The 15,978-nt window shown below is 42.3% G+C and overlaps 1 protein-coding gene and 1 long non-coding RNA gene across 3 annotated transcripts in view; one reads left to right on the top strand and one right to left on the bottom strand.

Annotated features, from left to right (window-relative positions):
- st6gal2a (ST6 beta-galactosamide alpha-2,6-sialyltranferase 2a) overlaps window positions 1-15,978 on the bottom strand; it is a 55,461-nt gene that overhangs the window by 35,925 nt on the left and 3,558 nt on the right. Inside the window, exon 1 of one of the 2 annotated variants that reach the window (XM_037789792.1) lies at window positions 1,905-2,218. The exons of the other annotated variant lie outside the window; for it this stretch is intronic. The gene's annotated coding sequence lies outside the window, so the exon portion shown is untranslated. Of the gene's footprint in view, window positions 1-1,904; window positions 2,219-15,978 lie in introns of those variants that run through there. 2 annotated transcript variants of the gene reach the window in all.
- On the top strand, window positions 266-10,458 carry LOC119500189. The gene is made up of 2 exons (XR_005209573.1): window positions 266-310; window positions 10,314-10,458. It is a non-coding gene; the product is annotated as an uncharacterized LOC119500189 (long non-coding RNA).

Here is a 15,978-nt window from a genome sequence, read left to right as displayed (position 1 = left end):
TGTGCATCAACATGATATATTTGCTTATTTCATTGTTGTACAAAAAAAACACAATCATTAAAAAATAACACTGTCAGTATCAGCTTGACATACTCTGGTGTACGACACGTTAGGTCCACTGATGGCTTACAGTGTGAAATACAAAGCAATGAAGGTGAATAAATGAAGCATTAAATTGCCTCACATCAGAGGAAGTACAATCCTCTACGCTACACGTAATTATGAGTTTTGGTCTTTTAATGTGGGAGCATTTCGAGAGAGAGAAAGAGAAAGAGAAAGAGAAAGAGAGAGAGAGAGAGAGAAAGGGAGAGTGGCAGGGTGAGGCGGGAGAAAAAAAAGCTGTTAAGCCTCCTCTAGTCCTAATTACTGTACAGCTTCCCGTCTCTGTAGCTGCCGGGTCCTGCAGAGCGCTGCAGATCTGCAGTCCCCCCTCCCCATATACCCAGACATCCAGGCATCCCGCCCCGCAGCCACACAGGAGGCCAAAGCTCATCCACTGACCCTGGTTAAGCAGGAGGAAAACAGCAGGGAGCAACTAGGCCAGAGGGACCAGAGACAGTATGGGGGGAAGAAAATAACAGTGAAATTGATGCAATTACTCAGACAAACACACATCTGCACAAACACACACACACACACAACAATCTGATAACTTTCAGCAAACTTGCAGCATGTTCTGCCTCAGGCTTTCAAGGCATTGACAGGTGGGTTGGGTGTCAGGCAGTAATCCCCTGAGTAGCAGTTTCAACATGTCTACCAGGCTGAGGTCAAATGTTACTCAGCGGAAAATATGCCATTTAACACCTGGAAATAACAGCAGCGGGCCGGATGCATGCAAAAAAACACAAAGAAAACAAGCAGGAAATCACACAGCTGCAAAATGACAATGTTGTCAACAAACAAATGGCATCTATATGCACCACTGCTCAACGGAAGCCCTCTGTGGAAATGTGTGTGTGTGTGCCCCGAGGCGTGTCGTGCATGCGTGTATGTGGGTGCGCAGCTATTTGGCCTCACCTGGCAGCAATCAGGATGTGTGCTTCAGTAACTGCAGCGAAACAACATAAATGCGTGGCACAGATGGAGAGGCGGGGGTGGAGGACAGAGCTAGTCTTGTGAGGGCTACACAAAGAAACAGTACAAAACGGGAAACATGGAAACGAGCCACTGCCAGCCAAAGGACGGCTAAATGACTTAGTGGGAGTTAGCAGGAGACGGTGATGAACAAAGGAGCCTGATGGGATAGAAAGCATAGATCTCGCAGAGAGCCCAATGTAGATATACGCAATAGAGGAAAAGGAGAGCTTTTGTAATAGGGAAGAGGATTGGTTAAATGTTTGCAGGTCATTTGCCCTCAGGAGGAAAATTATGTGGTTTATGACCTGCATGACAGGAAAAAATCTGAGCGGATGAGTCATGAACAGAAACATGTACGGTCATAGCTGAGTCTGTGGAATATTCTCTTTTCTATTCATCAGTGAGTTGTTTGTGAGTTGTTTGGCTCAACAGCGCAATATGTGTTATTATTGCCTTTTTTTTGTTTTTGTAAATTACTTCATTCATCCAGATTTTAGTGCTATAGAGAGCCTAAGTCCTTCCCCTTCCCCCGGACCCCATGGGACCTTATTTCGGAAACAATATGAACGGTAGTCATCGATGAGACATTGTTTTGATCCCGTTTGAATGCACCATGAATCACATATTATGTTAGTCAATTTAAAACATTATTTTGCAACTCAAGGAAGTCGCAGTTTGACGTGGGTTTCTCGTAGTATCATTTAGTTCTGTGTAAAACGCCTCAGTGAACTTCATCTCTCGTCTCGCACAACATACATCACCAACACTAGCCAGCGCTACTGTATCTAACTTAACTATGACCACGCACAGATGTAACGTTATTTTACCTGATGTGTTTTATCCAGCAAAGTTCCGTGCAGAATAGACGCTCGGCGCCTCGTCACACTGCTGGCGTTTGTAGCGTAGTGTAAATACCTGGCTCTCCCAATGCAAAGACTTCAAAAAAGAAAAAAACTTGAGCATAGTAGTTGTGGCGGTTGCTTCATATCCTCTGTGGTTGACTTGTCAATAGCGCTTTATTGCAATATTGCAGTTATTGCATCAGTTTAGTCTATGAAATGTCTAAATAATTGTGAAAAACTGTCCAAAACCCAAAGATAATCGGTTTAGAAATATTTAGTTTTTGACCACATAAGACAAAGAAGAGCAGCAAAGCTCGGAATGTGTTTGCTTGAAAAACGACTTTAAAGAATAGTTTTACATTTTGAAAAATACGCATTTATTTGCTTTCTTGCTGAGAGTTAGATGAGAAAGTTGACACCACTCTCATGTCCGTACGGTAAATAAGAAGCTAGAGCCAGCAGCTGGTTAGCTTAGCTTAGCATAAAGACTGGAAACAGGGGGGAACAGCTAGCCTGGTTAAAAAAAAAAGGTTCACTAATTAACACATTATATTTCAAATCCGTAAGTGTGAAACCAACATGTTGTGGTTTTACAGGGGGGTTATGTGCGGGAAGATTTCTTGGCTGGGAGTCTCCGCTGGTTGCCTGGTAACCCTACAGTTATGACAAGACTCCAGGAAGTCACTGCTCTGGGCCAAGAAACAGTCCAGCACACAACCAACACCAAGTCTAAATCCAATACATTCTCAAAAATAACTACACCCATGACCTGCTCCATTTACACCTCATTAGGCGCCACCAACCAGTAAGGAAACCAAACAGGCTGCTAATTCAGCTCTAAAACAAACTGCCAGCATCTACTTTACCGTTATACTGTATCTATACAGTGTTTGTACAGCGGTCTAAGAGGAAGATCTCTACAACTTTGGATGTTTGCCAGGAGATTAATGGTGTCCTGCAGGCCTTTGTCACCCTACATGACAAACAGTGATATCTTCTCAACTGTCAGTTGGATAAAAACAAGAAATCAATGATGACACAGGCTGAATCCAAATGTCTGGACTGCAGACTTGTGGCCAGGAAGTCCAAGAGTGCCTTAGGCGGTCCGGATCCACAATTCATCAAGTTTGCAAAGGGCCTCAGGCGGACTTCAGACAGTCTGAGGCTGCAGTCGAAAAGTAAAAAAATTACGTCCTAATGTTTTTTCCTAACCACTTTTGGAAAAGGTGGTTAGGAAAGGATAAAGTTTGAAAGGACAGTTTGGTGGGCGGTGCTTGGTACCTCAACTGATCTCCACATGGCTGCTGGGTCACAAACGTTCTCATTTTACAGCTAAACAGTACACTACAAGATGTTTCTGAAAACATTTGAGGCATACAAGTAACAAATAGGCATTACAGTAACAGAATATTGATTCATATTTGATCAGCGCTGCCTAGTTTGACCGTTTGATCAGAGTTTGCGAGTGATTGACAGCTGCTCAGAGACGGCAGACTCCAGATCAGCTCTGATTGGTTGTTTTCCTCCGGTCTGTGAAATCTTGCAGATGCCATTTGGAGCACCGGAGGACACAGAGGCACATGATTTTTTTTTTCAGATTACCTGTCTCATACACTACTGTCTTACTAATATAGTGACCATTTTATAGAAATACGTTTTTTTAATCCTATTTGCTCCATTTCTACCCACTGCTGTTTTAATAGAGCAATCTTTAATAACTATTCTCTTTTCACTGGAGGGGGGGGTCCATTCTTGTGCCCAGCCTGGAGTAAAGGAGTCTGTACTTCTGCCAACATTTATAATGAGAACAGCCTCCGCAACTTTAAAGATTTGAGACGGCCTTTCAATTTACCAAGCTCATCATTTTTCTGTATCTCTAACTGTGATCGTCCATGAAAGCATATGGAACTCACCACCCATCCCTTGCACCCCCAAAGAGGTTTGGTTTCTCAACTACATCCACTCTTCTGGATTACGTAGTTCCTATAAAGCTCCCTCCATTATACATGAATGGACTAAGGAGCTTAAGCACTATACATTAGAGAGGATCCACGTGACTGGGAGAAGATACAGTCATCGATCGTCATTGCTTCTAAAAACCCAGATCAGCCAATCCATTTCAACCATATCCACCGGACTCACTCCTCACCCTGAGGAAGGGTCATCTCGTAAAATCTCCAAAACTCCATCGTGTGCTCAGATGGACTATCAGGTACGTATGTGCATGCAGTATGTATTGGGAATGCAAGGATGTGAGGCTTTTTTTGGCGCGAGGTTTGCGCCATTCTATCTGATGTACTGGATATACTGTAGCTGTGCCATGCTCTCCCACTGTGCTACTCATAAATGATGCCTCATTAAAATTAACATGTTTGAATAGACGTATTCTCCTATCAGCATCACTGCTGCCAAATTATGCTGGCTTCATGTCGGAAACCTCCACATACAGTTGAAAAGCTCAGTGGATTACCACATACAGTATATTGATATAATTAACATGGAGCTATCAGTTGCGAGAGTGCATGGAGCCGGTACCATCTCAGCATGTGTTCAGCAATTCGACTGTCAGTGACCTAATATACAGGAACCAGAAAATATACAAATGCAGCTAAAGAGATACGGACTAAAATAGAAATAAAAAAGACAAGGGCCTTAATGTAGTTGTGTTATATGTTCCTGTTTAACTGTAATTGGATATAATTTCCACCTGTAATGTCTAAACTTATTCTACCCTCACTGTTATAAAGACGGAGGACAAAATATTAGAAACACCTCTCAGTATAACGCAATACAATTAAAGAGCCCCACAAACTACATACACCAAAATGACAACCTCTCTAAAACAGTTTCAACAAGAGCTGAAGTTAAAAACCTTCACGATAATTCAGGCAACATCTGAGAGCACAAAGGATTTCCTGCATGGTGTGTGGTATTTGTACGTGTTCTACTTTGTAGATTGGTAGACAACTATAACAATAGTGAACTGAAATAACTGTTTCATCATGTGACCTTTAGACTTTGCTGCTTGTAGGTGGAAACATTTTATGTTTTATCCATCATCCATTTTAAGTATTTTGGATTCAAATGTTTAACCTGCTGCAACACATTTGATCTTAACTAGACAATAACATAATCTTACACGCCTCCATCTGTCTTGTCAGTCAGCATATAACAACAGCAGGCCGATGCAAATTCCTCTCAGTATTTATTGGTTTAAACCAGTTTTAATTTTGTTGAAGAAAACTATGATGAAAAATTTGACATTTTATTTGTTTGACATTTGCACGGCAAAAAAGGAGAGTAAAATTAAATAAAAAGTAACCTTTGAAAACTGACAGAAAAAAAAATATTCCATTTTTCATCAGCAAATAAAAAAATATGTGAAACGGACAAATTAACTTATTACTGTTTTAATGCAAAGTTGCATTCAACAACCTGCAGGCATCTATATTACTTTAAAAATATTCAACAACGAAATTACTTGGCGAAGTTAGCGGAAGTATACAAGTGACTACATCCAGTTTTCAAAATAAGGTGTTAACAAAGAGAACTGTGAATACAAAATACATATATGGAAATAAGATTGATTGGATTATATTCACCAGAAGTATAAAACATTACATGTTCCTTATAAATTAAAAAGAAAATACCACTAATTTGCGAGGCAAATGTCTTTATTCTTTTATTTTGGGGTTAATAAAATAATGATATTAATAAATGATACCTGACAATGACCAATATATTTGACCTCAGGAGTTTTCTGACTACATACATGCTGAAAATCAAACATTTTAATGTATAAATTTAGATATTTTCCAAAGTAAAAGTCCCTAGAAGTGTATGATTCAACTTTTCCCCATGGTCTAGTGTTAAAAAAGTTAACAAAAATCGCAATAAATCAGAATATCTAATTACTTTTAGAATCGCAATACATAAAAATCGCAATACATATCGAATCGGCACTCAAGTATCGTATAGTAACAAATCAGGAGATAGCCGATCGTCCCACCCCTACATGATATAATGACTCAGGGCAGCCAAACTCTGCTAAAAGCACAATAGAACCAGAAGAGTAAAATATAGAGACTATATTTATAGATATATTTAATTTTTCATGTAACCACATTCGTTGAGTCCCAGCATGCCCTGCTGCTGTCTGCTGTAATATTCTCAATGCGTCTACAGTCCAGGCATCGCCAGAGATGACTGAACTGAACTCCACTATCTGACTGCCAGGTAAGTGCTCGGACGGCCCTGGAGGGAATACAGCCGCACAGCATCTCACTGAAAATTGTTCAGTCCACTTTACTACAGCCTGCTGGGGAACCACCAGGGTGGAGATGCCGTGTTACGGGTACTTTAATCACAGTCAGCTTGAGATATTTCTCAAATAAGAAGCAGCAGAAGTTTCTGTAGGGAGTAGAGGTTCTGACCTCAGCAAAGACCACATGAACTTTACAGGAAAAACAAAGTAAATGCTGTGAGGTTGGTTCACGGGAACATGTTCCCAATGCTCTCCTGTCTGTAAGCACAGAATAGATGTTAATTCACAATGAGTGGGAAGAGTCTGATTAGGCTAATGGAAAATAATCTGTGGTGTTCAACACATCAAAAGACAAAGAGGGAACAATACAAAAGAAGACAGCGGATGACTGAGGTATTCAGCTCTGCAAGAGAACATGCTGTACTTCTTTTCTGCACACTGCAGGACAATACAATGCAAGTGTGCACGTTATCTCAAATAAAACACTGACCAAAGGGTTTGTTCCTCATAAAATATTGAACCCACAAGGGTGGACTTGTTCTCCATCTCAAAAAAGAAAGTTGTTTTACTTTAATGTTCACCTCGCAGCCGTTCAAGCAGCTACAAACTAATACCTCACTGTGAGGTTAAAAAAAGGCAACAGGACGAGGTCCACTAAGCGTTTGTGGACAGACAGAAAGAAACATGAACTGCACGGTCATGAGATATTTTAGATTTCCTAATTAATTAGGGATTTGTGGTCTAAAATTCCAGGCCAGGTCTCCCAGGATTATGTGAGCAGAACATGAAATAAATGCAAATACAGTATGTGCTCTATGTATGGAAAACAGATTTTTCCAGTAAGGTATTACATGAGGGAAACACATTTAGACAGGCAGTAGTTTGAAATAGAAGTGGGTGCTGCGTGTATGCACCTCCACTACTGGGGCCCAGAGCTATTTATGACTTTGAGTGTTTTCTGGGTTACCACAACACAAAAAATCGTACTCTAAAGAACCTGAGGCCGCATTCAGACCAGCAGTAGCACGTCACATCCCTTTCATTCATTTGAACTGAGCCAGTCTGTCGGAGCAGTGGGGGTGCCAACACTTTGGCTCTGGCAAAGTTCAACCTGGCTCAGCTTCTGCTGCAAACCAACGGGATGTCATCCAGCAAGGCGCTGCATTGGTCAATCAAATCAATGCAAACACATTCCTAGTGGATTACTTTGGAAAACACCATATTCCTGCTGTTAACCTCATGATCATGCGACACGTGCACATAAAAACTAAGTAGTTCATTTCCCAGTTTTCAAAGCATTGCTTTTACATAGTTGATGGAGCTGGGCAGTGTGATACAGTTAAGATGAGGCTATGACGGCAGGCTTTTCACCCCGCCTTCGTACGACTTCGTTAGTTTCAAGCATACTGAAGTCTTAAAGGAGCAGTGTGTAGGATCTGGCGGTATCTAGCGGTGAGGTTGCATTTTGCAACCAACTAAAGTCTCTCCCGTGTGCCAAGCGTGTCGGAGAACTATGGTGCAGGATGCGAAAACGCAAAAGGCCCTCTCTAGAAAATTTGTTTTTAGAGTAGTGTAGATCATTTGGAGCAGTCAGTGCTTAGAGTGTGTGTGTGTGCGTGGGAAGTGAGTGGTGAAGCAAGAGAGAGAAAGAGAGCGGCGGCAACGGCAGCGTGTAACGTTATCGACTCCGGCCAAAGCAGGAAAAGTTAACAGAGTTTGTTTTGTCCATTGTGGGCTACTATAGAAACATGGCAGTGCAACATGGCGGACTCTGTAAAGAGGACCTGCTCCCAATGTAGATATAAACGACTCATTCTAAGGTAACGAAAAACAAACACTTTGACCCGACGATGATCCAAGCAGGATGGAAACGTAGTCAATAAAATTACTGTGGCATGGAGTAGTGTGCAGGCGTTACCTTTTCCTTTATATAATCCAGTTCAAAATAGAGGACTGTACTGTCTGCCTGATTCCACACAGGCCACAAACTCATCTGCTGCTCCACTCCACAATCCAACTTTAACTTTGCCGAACAGCGTTTGACTAAATCTTTATTCTAACAGGCTGCATAGCTGTTGTATGCACGGAAGAAATCATGAATTAATCCCAAGGCAAGACGACAAGGTGTAAATTTGTGAAGCTAAAACGTGATTAATCTCACTGCTATGCATATGTGACCGAGATCACACCGATGTAAATTAACCATCTGATCAACACCCTTCCTACACACTAAACTTTGACTTATGGAGCAAGTCGAAACTCAATGTGCCTCACACTTTTGGGCTGCATCGGATAAAAGAAATTGCCGTCTGCAATTTAATCCTAGAAATAATTTGTCTCAAATGGTCTTCCAGTTACAAAACTGTCATTAACGCAGAGGCACTTACACTGGTATTGATCTTGTACCATTTTTAGGGGCCGCGGTAATATGAAACGTCCAAACTCAGCCAATACAAGGCATAATATTTCACTGTACCGCATACACCGCTGTGCTTTCTCAAGTCACGTAGAGATGATAATTTGTGCGGTTGCAGATCAGATGAGAAAAATTAGACACTCAGACAAAGACGGACTGAAACGGGGACATCAGAACCTTCTTCAGTCTTGAACTGTAGTGAGGAAATTGAGCTACAAAGAAGATACATATGCACAGACTAAATGAACCGAGCCTCTCCTCCCTTAATGAACCCTCCTGCTACAGGTCCACCCTGCTTTAGCCTCAGGAGGCAATGAGGTTATTACCGAATAGGACATCAGACTTCACCCCGTGTAATTATACTGCCAGCGTCCGAGCTCTCCGAAGGGTCCGCTGCACTTCATCACATCTTGAAACCCCAAAGTGCAGCTGTTAAGAATAGCCTGTAGACTGACTGGCTGGCTACCTAAGCCTACATAAATGAGCAACTGAAGACAGGACAATGCCAAAGCTAAAGCGCTACAAATCAAGTAGAACTGTTTTATCCAACTTCCTCTGTGTTTCACGTGTTTGCTCATTTCTGTAGCATACTTTCCAGGCCAGAGGAGAGGAGAGGGAGGACAAGACAGGCCTGATGATATACAACATCCGTGTTTAAATATAGGGTCTAAGTTTTCCCTGATGGAAGAATTATTACTTTTCACTTTCAAGGCCAAAGCACCAATGTCAGAGGTTAAACTCTCCCTATATATCCTGCTAATCCTGCCGCTGCTCCAGCATGATGACATAATGAAAGGCTTCCTCCTCCCTTCACTTCCACTGCTCACCTTCTTTCATTCCCCCCCACATCTGCCTTATTCTGTGACCTACATTTAACTGTGGTGCTGTGCATGCAGATGTAAGTGCAGGCACTGCTCAGCTGACTGTATCTGTGTCTATGTGCGTTTGCTCTAAAGTCAGTCATTTTAACGTTACGCCATACCCACGCAAAGAACAGAATTAATATTGCATTCACTGCCGCATCTCTGTTCCAGTGAGGAAACGTTCATGTGTGTCGTTACCGTACTGTGGCAAAGCTTGCCAGTCTTTGTGTGGAAATGTGACTTACTACCAGCAGTAGATCAACCAGCTCCTCACCGCTGGCACCTAGCATGTGGAGCTGAGAACACACTGCAGGCGATACAGCTCATTCCAGCCATCCAGCTGCCTGCCAATCACATACACTAGAGCATGCAATCGCATGGCTGCACGCACGCATACAGATGCACACTGCACAGCTAAGTACAGACCGGCTTTGAAACCTAAAATATAGCACATCTTTAGCAACAAATACAATGAAGCAGAAAGTTACATTTCAGTTCCTTCTCATATGTAAGGAGGCTAAAAGAACACACAGAGCCAGCCACTTGTGTTTTCTTTGTTGTTATTTTTTACAGCCAGGCATGCCTAGTTTTGCCTGACTATAAATCAACTTGCAGGGACTTGAATGTGTGTGAGTGTTACTCTCCACCAGCATGATGGCATTGCTCTCAAGAATGAATCATAAACATGGTTCGTCCTTCTCGATTGTTCACTAGAAAAGGTAGCCTGTGGCATTTTGATATATGACGCAGATACTCTTCAGTCAGTTAAAGGTATGATAAGTAACTGTTGTCGGTTCCTGTTTGTAAACACCCCGCATTTAAAGATGGCCAAAGCTCAACAAGCTGAGAAGGAGAGAGAGAGAGAGAGCAACGATGGTCGAGCAAGCCATAGAGTGACTGAAGATAGAGAGCGGCGTTGGTGGGAACAAAGCAGCAAATCGGAGAAATAAAACGTTATTTTCTGATTATTTCCCAGCGGTTACGTTCTAAAACACACAACTAACTCCGAACAGCCCTGCGGGAAGGTGCCAAGTTGCCGGATTTTGAATGAATGCAGTCTTCCTGTCTGCCGACTGTGGCTCAGTGCTGCTCTTGTCAAATCACAGACACACACCGATCATAGCTGCCCTCACAGCACAGAGAGGAACAGGGGGAATCACTGGAACACATGCACATAACACATGTGTTGCCATAATGTGTACTGAGCAGGACCTTTTACAATTCAAAAACAAACTCAAACTCAGTGCTCTTTGTGACCGTGTAATTGTGACATTGCTTTATGCCACCTAAATTCTTTTTCACAGCAGCCACCGATTCAAAATAGAGAAGACCGGCATTGCCAGATGGCGGCGGCAACCTGCTCGCTGTCTGGAGACATCTTTACGCATATCTCTGGCTTTTCTGTACAGCAATTTCTAGTTACCTATTGGCTTATATGTACTGATATATCTGCCATAAGTTAATATTTGGCCTGGGCACTTTATCGGTCTATAGTCCTAAATCAAAATCATGTGATTACATACTGAAATATTTTACGTAAAATGCACTAATAAAAAGTTAGAATTGGTATTATCAAAGCTTTAAGTCAGCTGAAATGGATTTTTGTTTTGCCACAAACTGTAAGCACATTGACATATTATCACCTTATAAAGTCAGACAGAAAGCCTCATTATGATTCATTTAAAGTCGTGTTTGTGTCCACCTGACACAAATCCAATCTTTCCCCTTTTAGCTGCGTCTTTACCAACTCTTGAGGGAAATATCTAGTCACTAACTGTGTCCATCTCCGGTTTTGGTGGTGAGCAGTAGCGTACGATGGGTTTAACAAAGCATTTCTGCTCAAAAAAGTAGCCTACTAGAAGCTAGGCTGATGAGAGTGGCAGGAGTGAATCGAAACTAGGGTTGCCCCCTCTTAGTCAACTAATCGGTCGTTTTGGTTTTGGTCGACTAAGATTTCTTTAGTCGATTAGTTGGTTTTTCATACTGAATGACTCATTTCCAATAAAGTTGTGGGCATATCTCTGGTAAACACAAGATTTAAAGTTGTGCTTTTGTGAGATTCTTTGTGGAGGGAAGTAATCAATTAGTTGACAAAATTAAACAAAAGTTAGTCGACTAAGAATTTCAGCTTGAAGGGCTGCTTGAAGTTTGTTCCTTGAAGCAAGGATTTCTTTGGTTATAGGTGCATCTGATGTTAGATAGGTGAGGCAGTTTCAAGAGTAGCCCACTAGTTCACCTTAAAACTGTCACACATCAGCTTTTCAGTAATGTGTGTCAATCAGAGTGTTTCCCTCTCCTTGGCTGCACTGCCTCCATGGTAAAAGGAGAAAATATATACGTTTATATGCTCCCCTCCATGTGATACATACAAACAGAAACAGCAAAAGATCAAATCATGGTCTTGATATTGTGAAATGATCAAAAGAAAAACGAGGCATCTTTCATCCTGATTCTGTCTTGGCGGTAGAGGAATAATGAGGCATGGCTTCGAGGCATAGCTTCGTGCCGTTGCAATACCAGGTCCGGCAAGGTCAGAGCAGAAAGTACTAACTCCATTAAAGACTGATCCCGCTGAGGCAGATTAGCTCTGTCCTGTCCCCGCTATCCTCCTTCAACCACAGCACCGATTATATCAGCAGACCAAAAATGTCTACTTTTGCAAAGGCGTGCTTAGACACTCATTAATCTTGCTCTGAAGAAGCGACTACACCCAATAATGGCCGAGAGGTGCGGGGAGGCGGAAGTCTCTCTCACACACACCTGTCACAGTCCATCTGCTGTAGAAAATTCACACCTGATCCACAGCACGGAGAGGATATGATGGGGTCTACATGCTGCATCTATGTGCACACAATGAGCCCTTGTTCTGCAGAGAGCAGTGCAGACATCCATAATACTGAGCTGACACCTGGACACAGTGACACACACACACACACCTGGACAAGGTCTCTGCACTACCAATTAGCCCCACTCTTTCTATCAGAGCACCATGTGAAGTGTTCATGCGCCTTGTAATTACAGAGGAGCAGAGGACGCGTTTCATTTAAAACCAGCAGCCTGACACAGCCCTCGAGAGTCTCTGACTCATTCCGAGTGAGTAACGGACAAGAGAAAGTCATCAGCCATCAGACATCCACGGGCTGTTCAATGTCTAAGCAGGAGGCAGACTTTAAAAGTTTCAGTCTAACAACACTGTACTTAAAGCACTTCACAAATCACAAAGTAACCTCCGAGAAGAAAAGGACGCGTGATGAAAACACGGAGCCGGGAAGAGTTGAATCATCCTGACCTTCTAAGCACATCCTATTCTGATAAATCACACAGGGCAGCGGTTCTGATGACAGGCTTTCACGGTGCACAGAGCCCGCTCCAATACAGCCTGCCAACAGCAAGGTCTTATGAAGGAAATGCAGCCCTACACCTCACATTATGGCCCATAAATACAGCTGGGAGCGCTGACGCCCACAGCAGGCAAGCGTTTGATGTGAGAAAGTGGAGAAAGTCCACTTAAAGTCCCCCTTTCACTGTCTGTTCCCTTACTTGTTGAGGCTGAATGGACGTAACAATGCTTGTACCACCAGACTGTATGACTAGTCACGCTCTAAACACCTACAGTGACCCTCACTCTGTTTGTTTCTGAACTAGGAAGAGATTCATCAGAGTTTGAATTGCCTTCTCAGTAGGGGTGTAACGATACAATACCTATCACTTTCCATGGTTCCAATTCAATTCAAGGACGATATTTGGCTCATCTAGAGCAATGCAATTTGATATGACGCAATGACTTGAAATCGACACGGTAACTTTTGTTGGCCAAAAATTCAGTCTGTGTGTCATTGTAAATACCTGGATACCAGACAGTGCAGGTCAGGATTCCTCAAAGGGAATCAGGGAGAAATGTATTATGGATATAAACAAGTAAACACAACAATTAATGGCAAATATATGTCTTTAGGCGGAGGTGAATTTTGGTCTAATTTCTTACCAAAAATGTCGTTGAGGCTTTTGCAGAGCTAGCTGTGGCTGCCGCTGCTGCAGGAACGCTGCTAGAGTCACCTGGGTGTTCGGTGTTTAACAATCTCATGGCCTCTTAGTAGCTGCGTGGAAAGATTAGTTGTGTTGCCGTTGTATTTTATCTGGCCTTTGCATATTCTGCAAACAGCGAGCGATTTATCAAATACATCTCCCTTTATGCAAGAGCCAAAATGTTTCCACACGCTGGACCTCGAACACGGCTAGAAAATCTCACTCGTCTGGCTCTTCCCCGCCATCAGCCATGCTTTGTTTTGTTGTATGTCTTTCAGAGATTGGCGCTGCTGGTGCATGTCGATGATGTCATACACAGGAAGAGTGAACCGGAGTAAAAGTGCTAAAAAATACATCCATATAACGTTTGTCGTGCTTAAATACAAGCTGCAAATTCTTAGTATCGATACAATAGATTATTTACCTTGCAAATCAATTTTAGATCACTATACGTCCCCCGTGAAGGACAACTTGCCGAGTACCTATCAATGTAGTTGGATCGTAGGAATATTAATCGATACATCGATGTACTAGATGAATCGTTGCGCCACTACTGCTCATCCATGTTTGGAAAATGAGGCACAGGAAGCTGCTGTTACTCCAAGAGCTAAAATCAACAACATTTCTCTGGTCCATAATGCAAAATAAGGGCAAATCTTACAGGTTAACACATACGCTAAGGATTGAAAAAAGATGCTGACAGGATTTGTTCATATCAGGGTTGCACACGCTTGTATTTGTGGAGAAAATCATGTTTGACTGCGCAGAGAACAAGCCCACTAATCTACAGCTCTACAGCCATTTTCAGACAGCTTAACCTTTCTATAATCTGCCTGAACTCTGGACACTTGCTTCTAAACACAGACTCAGATTAGCAGCCTATCAGAGATTTATAGTGCAACTATGAAAGCTACGCCACAATAAGCTGCTCAAACCTTCCCATGTCGTCGATATAAGGAGTAGAGCACCGTACATCAAACACACAGAAACGAGCGCCTAAACAACTCCTCTCAGGAAGTTTACAATCTCGTGAAGACGGCTAATAGCCCTGGACGTCCATGTGTTTCTCATGGAGAGTCCTGTCCTCCGAGCGCTCGCACACTCAGCCAGGAGTGAGGGGCACAGCTGGTCTTGATGACTCCAGCGTTGCCGCTTTTGAAGGCTGAGCTCAGATAACTGCTGCTCTGGTCGGTCAGCGCGCATCTGAAATTACACCTCCACCTTTCCCAGAGTGCCCTGCCTTCCACTCCTCTGTACCTTATCTCCACATATACAGCCTGGAACCGATAAAAATGAAACTCTAGCTTCGGCTGACAATTTTAAGAGTAACTAAAAAGAAGCTATAGTGTCGACCTAAAACTGTGGCCTTGTCGTTTCATGAGCAGATGTGAGTAAGATGAGGATATCATCATTATTTTATGTTTAGTGAAAGAGACAGATATTTCCCTCAGGAATTGGTAGAGACCAAAAACAAAAGCTAAAAGAGAGTGAATATTGGTGACCAGAAAGAAATGACGATGTTGCTCCGTAACTTCTGGAAGTGTAAGCAATTGTTTGCTAACAAGTTCGCGATATCTACCTAAAAGCACACCAAGCACGGATTTTCGTCCGAAAAATGTGCACAAAAATTTATAAAAACTGATTTGGGGGGGTTTTATGAATGCTTGCACAACCCTGCCGAACATTCGTGCGGGGGAAAAATATTCTAACGGACATAGATTTTTACAAATATCTTTGATCGATGAAATTCTTTTTTCCAAACTACTGTCATAAAAAACATCGTTGTCATTCTGAATAATAATTAGCCACGTGCTTCTGTTTGTTGCAGGGACAGTTTGTATTATCGGGGCTTTGGAACAATGGGCGTGGGTTTCGGGGTAACGGACTGTCAGACAAATGGGCTTTTTTATTCCGGTCCAATTGGACATTTTTCAGACTATTGGTGTTTCGGAATAACAATGGGCCATCCCCTTCTCAACACAACAACCCAATAATACACAACAAACACTACTACCTCAACAACCAAATAAAGGATAATATATGGCTTGAGATCATCCAGCATCTGGGATACGATGAAGATGGTAATGTAGCCGATATGCAGCCACAACAGCTAACATTAGCATCACATTTGGGGTCAGATTCGTTTATGTATTGTGTGGTTAACATTAGACATTCTCTGTCTGGATAGGTTTTCGTTGTGTGGAGTGGAGTTAAATTCCTTGTATGTATGTACTTGGCAAATAAAACGGATGCTGATTTTGGAGGAAACTCATTGGGCCTCATTGACGAAAATGGAACACAACAACATGGATAATTCGCACCGGACCCGGTGTGCATAGTTGTCAATGCGGGAAATTAAAATCCGGATTCTGCACCACATTTTTACGTTGCACTGGTGAGAAATGGCTTTAAAGCTTACATCCACTGCCCCCATGTGGAGATAAAAATATGAATTATTAATCATTGCAATAAGCATAAACATATTTAACC

Source organism: Sebastes umbrosus, chromosome 13 (assembly GCF_015220745.1).
Source record: "Sebastes umbrosus isolate fSebUmb1 chromosome 13, fSebUmb1.pri, whole genome shotgun sequence".
NCBI lineage: Eukaryota > Metazoa > Chordata > Actinopteri > Perciformes > Sebastidae > Sebastes > Sebastes umbrosus.
The sequence above is the reverse complement of the archived record's forward strand: the minus strand, read 5'-3'. Positions and strand labels throughout refer to the sequence as shown.